Source organism: Hyposmocoma kahamanoa, unplaced genomic scaffold (genome assembly GCF_003589595.1).
Source record: "Hyposmocoma kahamanoa isolate Upper Pololo Valley unplaced genomic scaffold, ASM358959v1 185, whole genome shotgun sequence".
Taxonomy (NCBI): domain Eukaryota; kingdom Metazoa; phylum Arthropoda; class Insecta; order Lepidoptera; family Cosmopterigidae; genus Hyposmocoma; species Hyposmocoma kahamanoa.
Genome location: NW_020653715.1, coordinates 1,886,032 through 1,894,769, shown reverse-complemented (window position 1 = coordinate 1,894,769; position 8,738 = coordinate 1,886,032).

Below are 8,738 nucleotides of genomic sequence, written 5' to 3'. Positions count from 1 at the left end.
ACATCAAGCCTCACACTTCAGATAAAAATTCATCTCTATGCCGTTTAAGAACGTTTTAAACTCCAAAGTATCCAACTTTGGCATTTGACTGTTCATAAAGTATTCATCGTTTGTATAAGTTCGAAAGGCAAGTCATCATTATCATTGCTACAAGTTCTGGCTGGTATGCATTGAATATCTTTTATGATATTAAAATAATAGAGCTATGTTTTTTACGGTATGGAGGATCTTTGAAGTAATCTGCTGGCTGTTAGACCAAGTTGTTCGCTTGTTTGCGGCACGAGGTACAGACGTATGTTGATGTGACCCTTGTAGATATCCGTTAGAGAGTTCAATACTTCCAGAGTGTTTGCAGTTCTCCTCAAATGAACAATTACTAGTCACATTGTTTTGCTTTCCATATTAGCGCACGTGTTTAACAAAATTGCAGCGAGACTTGGCATCGCCAGCTGATAACTCTGATCGCACGTATTTACATACTACAAACGATGAGTAACATGTTTATTTTTCCGCTTCTGACATATGGTTTAGTCGCGTAACACATACTTTGTTGTTTGTATTCTATTATATTTTCAGTTACCATGGTACCTTTTACAACAATTTGAAAATTACAAATTGAGAAGGAGAGAGGTCTGTTGTTGCGCAGTCACACCACCGGTAATTTCAGTAATTCTGTTGGTGACGTATTGTTTATTGTTCCCACATGTTTACATTTTCCTGCAGTGCGGCTGCTATTTGTGTTTCGCTCTAACAGTACACGTGTGACAATTTTTTCCGATTACGTGGTTTTTAGTTTTTCAATCATTGACTTACAATTATATGGACGTCGGGTCCGCGCTAAAAAGTGTCCGAACTTATAGGGCGTTATACAGAGTGTCATTCATGCTTTAGTCTTCATTTGTTCGACTGACAGCGAAGCAAGCAAAATTAGACAGTACTGCGATGACATTACAATTTAAATTCAACGTTTTAGCTTTTTCATATTCCTTTACATGTCACTACATTTAAATAGGTTGACTTGGGACATTTTTTTCGTGGTTTTTGTATTAGACCCGTCGTCCATTTATTTGTAAGTCAATGTTTTCAATTGATTAGTAGAGATTTTTATTTTCTTGTGGCCTACTTCCGTTTCAGTTGCGGTCAACGTGCTATTGTACGTCATACTGATTGTTTTCATTTTGCAATCTACTACTAGACGATACAAGCGTAAGTTTTCTCGCTTGTAAGAATCAATGGACTTAATGGTTTTCATTTCCATTGCAATTCAACCATTTATGTTCATCTTTTTAACCTTACACTGAGTTATTTTAAATTTATTCACTATGTAGCAATCTTTGTACGAAGGGTTTCGTCCGACTTCATCTTATTGGTCTTTTGAAAGATAACGTTAATCTCATTTACAGAATCTCATAATTTGATTATTATATCCATCAGTATCGTACCGCTTTGTTTTAATGTTTATTTTTTGTATATCTCAGTAAAACGGTTTACGACATTGGCAGGGTTCCAGGAAATACTTGTAGTTTTTTTTGTGTTACTGGAAGATTGCCCTTGTCTGAAGGTGACGACGGTATTTTAAAATTTTTTTTTGCAACAGTTTTAGTATTTCGTTTGCCGTCAATTTCCTTAGGTTCCCATTAATACCGCGCTGCGTTCTCAATGTATGCAGGTCATATTTTGGGAAGCTACAACCCTATAATAATTAATTGTCAATCCTAATCCTTCCCAATAGAGTGCGTTGTATCGTATCTATACATTACCTCTTACAGATCTTGTAAAATAAGTACAACCTAATGATTATATTCACATCTGAACGTCTGCATCCTAGTGATCTTTGCTAGTATTACTAGAAAGCTCCTGCTCAATCTTAACTATTATAAAAGCTATTTATTATCTATAGAAAGCAACTTGCAGCACCAGTTTGTTATTTTGATTGAGAAATCAAAATAAAGACACTATTTAATTTTATTTAACAGGGTACTACTTACTACAGATAACAGATACCAAGTAACACTTAAAACTAACTGACTTAGAGACATAAATCTGACATCCAATTGTTTCACACAACATTTCCATTAGATAAATATTACATATAATAAATACATAAAATTTCACGTTATTTTTTTTAACTAGCGTAGAGTATTGGCTAATGAAACACAATTTTTGTACGGTCCATTTTCTTATTGCCTCCACCAAAGCGGCTTCTAGCTATTTATTATTTTGTTTCAATGATAACCATTGACGGGATAAACAAGTCGTGGGCCTTGTGGTAAGCCTATTCGGGAACTGCCACCCAGTGCTTTAAATCACAAAGATCAGGGGCATTGTCACTGCGCCCGTCACCCTAAGATATAAGTTATCAAATCCCATGTGTCTATAATTTCACCAGCACCTTTTACCCTTCAAAACCGAAAGACAGTAATGCGTACATTACTGCTTGGTAGCAGAAATAGGTAAGGTGATAAAACTGGAAGACCTCTTCCACACGCAGGTCTACTGCTACTAAATCGTTTTGATTCTATAAGAGCACTAAAACAATCATTAATAAGATTTATTTTTATTTTCAGATGGAATGTCATTATCCGCCCGAGTGTACCACCCGGCAACGAATCTATTACCTCAAAGTCCACCTTCATCACCTACTGGATTAGGCTCGTGTTTCGGATCGAATACAAAATATACAGCAACAAACTCATGGGGTCGACAGAACAGCCAAAATGGCGGTAAATATTCGTGAACAAAATGGCGGCCGAGAACACAAGATGGCGGAAAAACTTTGTCGTGTACTTTTGATAATTGGATCCATTTTTTCTTAAATGGGAGTTTGCCATTTGTGTGAAAATTATGTTTTAAAAAAACTCGACTCTAGAGCATTTTGGCCTTTGTAAACAGTATTAGAAGACTACAGGAAAAATGTCACAAGGCATGCAAAAGCAGGTCAAGTGTGGTATGAAAAATTATTTATTGGACATTTTGTCTGTAATGACATCTGATATCTGTTATGTTTTTGTTTGTAAAAGACAGTTTCGAATTTCACAACCATGGTGAATCTAACCTATTAGTTAACTTTTAATTTTGTACCTTACACGATAAACCATGAGTTTACTGTGTTGATGGTCGTTAGCAGAGATGGGCAGTGGGTTAAACAAAAACGGGGTTTAATCCATTTCTGCCCAAAATCGTGGGCAAAAACGGCGAATACTGAATTTGATATTATAATTCCATACTTAGTACAAATTTCGATGTAAAAAATCTTTTTTAGACTTTCGTCTTGGCAACTTCACACAATACATACCCTGCAATCTCACAGTGTATTCTCACTACTAAGCAGGCACATTACAATTCCATTTTTACAAAAATCGATTTAATTGCATAGGATCTAATGATTTTTTGTGTTTGATCTAACGACTTATTCCAATGCGATTTTGAAGCGGACCGATTTAATAGAAAGGCAAATCAAATCTTCTAGATAAGAAAGTAATAAACATTTTGTAATAATATCATTAAATTTTGAACTAAACTCATTTTGTCAATAGTTATTGCCCTCGATCTAGGGCATTAATGGATTTTAACCCGATTTTGGCATTAACAAAGTGCCAGGTTAAAACCCGGGCGCTTGCCTATCTCTTGTCGCTAGAGATTGGAAATAATGCTTATTTAAATATTTCCATTTTCTTTTCTTTCACTATAAAGTATAAAATCTTATGTATAAAATACCAAATTAAAAAATTGTTTTAAGACAAGATCTAGCTTTTAGCTATGTAGGTTCTTAGCACAAAAGCAAGCAGCACCCCTACCGATTACAAGAAGAAACAATTTTGTAGTGAGCGACAATCGACAATGTAAACTCATGACAGGCGTGTGTAGAACGTCTTCTTATGTGTAATTTGATAGCTGTATTTAGTATAAAAAGTAATAATTTATAAGTACATGGAAAGAATAATCCATATAATTTGTATCAGATTGTAAATTTTAAGTTTAAGTTAAACAAACTGCAAATTTGAAACTCTTTGATAATGACGTAAAATGCAATTTTCACAAAAAAAATGTTTTTTTTAAGTGTGGCATCGTGCATTCATTTTAACGGTCATTCTCTGATTAGTGTACACTACCTAATTTTCGTTACAATTTTTATTATTTAAATCGAAAGTATAATACCATTGATTTAAATATTCAAGTATCTTATCGTGTAATTATTAATAATATTTCACGATACAATACTCGAATATTAAATAATATTGCACGGTAATAAATGGAGTACTTACTTAAATAATAAAAATTTGCCACGGAAATTAGATAGGGAACACTAGTCCGAGTATGACCGTTATAATACTATTAAATTTGGTATCTTAATTTTAAACAATCTTTGTTTTATAGATAGTTTTTATAGCAAATATTAATCAATATGTGACTCATTAGGTTATCAATAAATTATATCTTTTTGTTAATATTAAAATTCTAGATTTAGATAAAAGATAGAAGTATACGTAGAAAATAAAAAAATGTACATGAAATATTGTTTAGCAGACAAATAATTTTTTTTAAACTTTTTTTAATGATTCGGTTTTAATGAGTTGGATAATTCTCCCTACCTAATTTTGGTGGCAATGTTCATTATTTAAATATTGTAGAATATTGTCCTAACGTGCTATTTAATATTCGAGTGCAGTAACCTGAAATATTATTTAATATTTCACGATAATTTTCTTGAATACTTAAAAAAAATGCCACCCAAATTAGGCAGAGAAAACTGGCCCGAAAATTATCCAGATCATTATGAGAACTGAACTAATCACATCATTATTCAATAAATATCTATTTTCAAAGTAGCACTAATTGCTGCTAGTACATATCTTAAGAGCCTTATCACACTGGCGGTTTGCGTCGCGGCCGTTTGACGATTTGAGAGCGTGCTTGCTGTGAATTCGCATCGATTTCAAATCACGAATCAAACGCGGCGCGCGGTGTTGCGCTGCGTGCTCGGGCTTTATTAATATTATATATTATTACGCTTTATAATTAGATAGATAGATAGATAAAACGTTTATTGTCTTGCATCACTCATACAACAATATAATAGAGTAAATTGATTTAAAAGATACACACAGAAATCAAAATTAAGGAAAATAAAATAAAAACAAACAGCAATTCAATAAATAAAAAATAAAAAAAACAATTGCTAACCTAATGATCAACAGCTCTTTTTTTGTTTTTATATAACGTGATTTGCCAACAAGTAGACTTATATTTTGCTTAAATCGTCAGTATGATACGGCTCTTAATTTAAAATTCTGCCTGTTTATTGTTTACGTTACTTATTTGCCGCCAATCAGCATTACTGAGTTCCGGTTTTGAAGGGTAAGGGTGCTGGTGAAATTACAGGCACATGGGTTTTGTTAACTTATGTCTCAGGGAGACGGGCGCAGTGGCAGAGCCCCTCAGATCTTTGCGATTTAAACCTCTGAGTGGCACTGCAACTGTTATGGACAGGCGTGCAGCTTATCATCAGGCGCACGACTTGTTCGTCGCGTCACTTGATATTATAAAAAAAAAGTTATATTATAGGAGAATAAATAAAGCCACGGGTAAGTATGATCTTCCCTTTTTGTCATCACTAATGCATTTTGGTAACTTTCGTGAACAGGCACGTGAAAATTTTTCTTCTTGGAAAATGTCAGTTACGGTAATTTTGCTTAACAATAGAACTGAAACTAAACTTGTAAAAAATGCCTTACAAGGTGTTGTACTTAGATCTCATTTCGATGATTCCAGATAATATGTTAACGTCGAGTATATAACCAGAAATACGGGCCATACATTGTTGGTAACTCATCAGTGATACATCATTTATAAATATCAACTCTCGTTTGGACTGAAATATAGACAGCGCCAACAACTGACCTGTGTATACGTCTCCGTATATTCCAAAAATATTTTATATTTATTATAATAAAGATATTATCTCTAACAACGGCGTGCTGTTCCATTCGGTGGTGTGGGGAAAAACAGCAAAACTTTCATCGGTAATGAAATATTAAATGTGTAATTTTGCAATTTTCGTCCATTATAGCAAAGCTTAAGTTAACTGGTCGATTTGAAGTGAAACAATTGACGACACCCGTCAATTGTTTCGAACTCGGTCTGGCCAATCGGAGTGCAGTTGTCACAGTAATGATATGGCAGAACAGTTTTCAAACAAATTAAATGACATTTCGTCTCTATTTCTGGTTATATTATACTCGATGTATGTTAATAACTCAATTTTTGCTAAAAAATGTTGATTACGTTAGTTAGGCCATGGACCAACTCAAGAGGATGTTTAGTACCTATTGGTACCTACGCCAGATGTCGCGATAAGTACCAAATAACGAGTGTGTTTTACATTGACAAACTGCAATTTATCAAAGCTACTCCAATTCTAGTGATAACACACAAATTAACTAGATGGCGCTTATTGCATATTTTTTTTATGGATAGTGCCAGCTAGTCTTTTTTTGTTTAGCATTAGCTCCATCTACCCATATCAGGAAGCGTTAATTTATATTAGTTTGTGACACACAATGCCATCTATTGACACGTATACTTTTCTAAGTTCAGAAAATAATTTCACCTCATGATTATATTTGATATATTATCGTGTTGTTCTGTATTGTTCCAGAATCCGGAATAGATTAAGTAATAATAATTCATTTATTTGCTTCAAATAGGGGTACGGTACATTATGCATGTTAATGATAAAAATATGACCACTTAAGTTTATTTGGCTTATTTGGCTTTCTTAAACAAAAGCATGCAAATACAATAATCAAATAATACACTGATAGATTAAGACTAAATGTAAAAACAATAATTAGACAATAAATTGATAAATTAAAGTTAATTGATTTAATACGAGATGTCATAATCATGTATGTCATAATTTAAAGACAATAATAATAATTGTAAAGAAAAATGTATGCATCAATTAATGTATGCAAAAAAAATTTTTTCACGCGAGTTATCTTGGAAACGTTTTGCTTTGGGTATTGTACCAAGTAAAGAGCAATGTTATTTCATTAAACATCTAACAAACGAAAGTGCAACTCCCATGACTGACTTGACAATGGTAAAATTCTAAAAGAGAAGCCAGAAACTTAAAAACATTGCAAGGAAAAAACTGACTTCTTATATCTCATATTAAAGTGGAATTAATATATAATTGTCCACGACCATTTACATAATAACTACGTCCAGGCTATTGATCAGCGCCATCTAGTTTTAAACACTGAATTTTGACCGTTTTCAGAGTTACGAACTAGTATGAAGAGCAGCATTCCTCTTGGGTTATTGGTCCGTGGTTATAATAAGAGGGTCAACAAACGTCTAAAGTGCTTTAGGATTTTAGTTATTATCTTTCAGTAGTTATTATTAGTTTTATAGTGACATTATTGTTACGTTTTAGTGACAATTAGTAATAATAAATCATTAGTTATGGTTTTATTTTTATCAAGGCGTGAATTTCTTTTATTTTCCCGACCTTTCGGGACAGTTACACGCTCCATGGTTAAGTTTACTGTCAAATCGTGGCCAAAAGAAAACTGTAACTAATTTACCCTGTCAAACCAATAATTATGTAATATCACAAACAACATTTCGAGAAAAGACTATAACGCGTATTATTCTGTTTTTTTGTAATTTTTAACCGACTTCAAAAAAGATACCTCAGTATTGGTCCCATTTGTGGCAAACTAGGAGATGAATTCATTTTCGCGCAACTTCCGGTAACCGATTTCAATAAATTTTCGCAAAAAGATGTAATTACACGAACTTTTGAAATCGGTTTTTTGCGTTACAAAAAAGTTGCAATTACGGGTAACAATACGGGTTTCTAACATAAAAAAACGTATTTATACGAGATTAAACTATTGTCACGACCTATAGTTATATTGGTCTGGACCTGTAAACGGCATGAAATGTTGGTTTGTTTAAAAAAAAATAAACGCGATTTAAATCCAAATAAAATAGTTTTATTTCCTATGAACAATCACGAAAATCCAAAAACACGATAAGGTACATTAAGTTCATAGCATATTTTGCACATTAAATATTAGAGAATTCTATCTAGCAATTATAATACAATTAAACGAGTACTTTGCAAAATAAACTGTTTCTATTTTGTAAACGAATACATACTAATAAGTAATCTACGTATGAAATAATAGATGACCATTTTTAAATATGAAATGTATATAGGAAATACATTTATCAAATACAAATAGACATTAAACATTAGAAAGAATCTGTTAAAAATGAAGTTGTTATTCACAATTTCTTTTTTTTCTCCGCCATTTTGTTCATACAAAGGGAAACGTAATATATAATAGAGTGTCACTAATTTTGAAAAAAAAAAATAAGCAACGTATTATTTTTTAACTATAAACAATCAAAAGAGATTACATTTCAGCCACTCGTCGTATGTTTTGCATTGATAACAGTCGACAGATTCTTATTGTAAGATGTTACAAAACACTATACTGGAACTTACAGTGTTTTGGTTTGACACAGTAATAATTGTGTAGTGAATAACGCACACACGCACAAACGCACACATTCAACATAGCCCCGCACTAGGGGAACCCTGTGTCGCGGGTGCCATGGACACACACATAGACAACCACAAATTACACCCAAACTCACGAGAGAAATAAATGTAGGCCATACAAATATTTCTCCCGGCCCAGGAATCGAACCTGGGACCT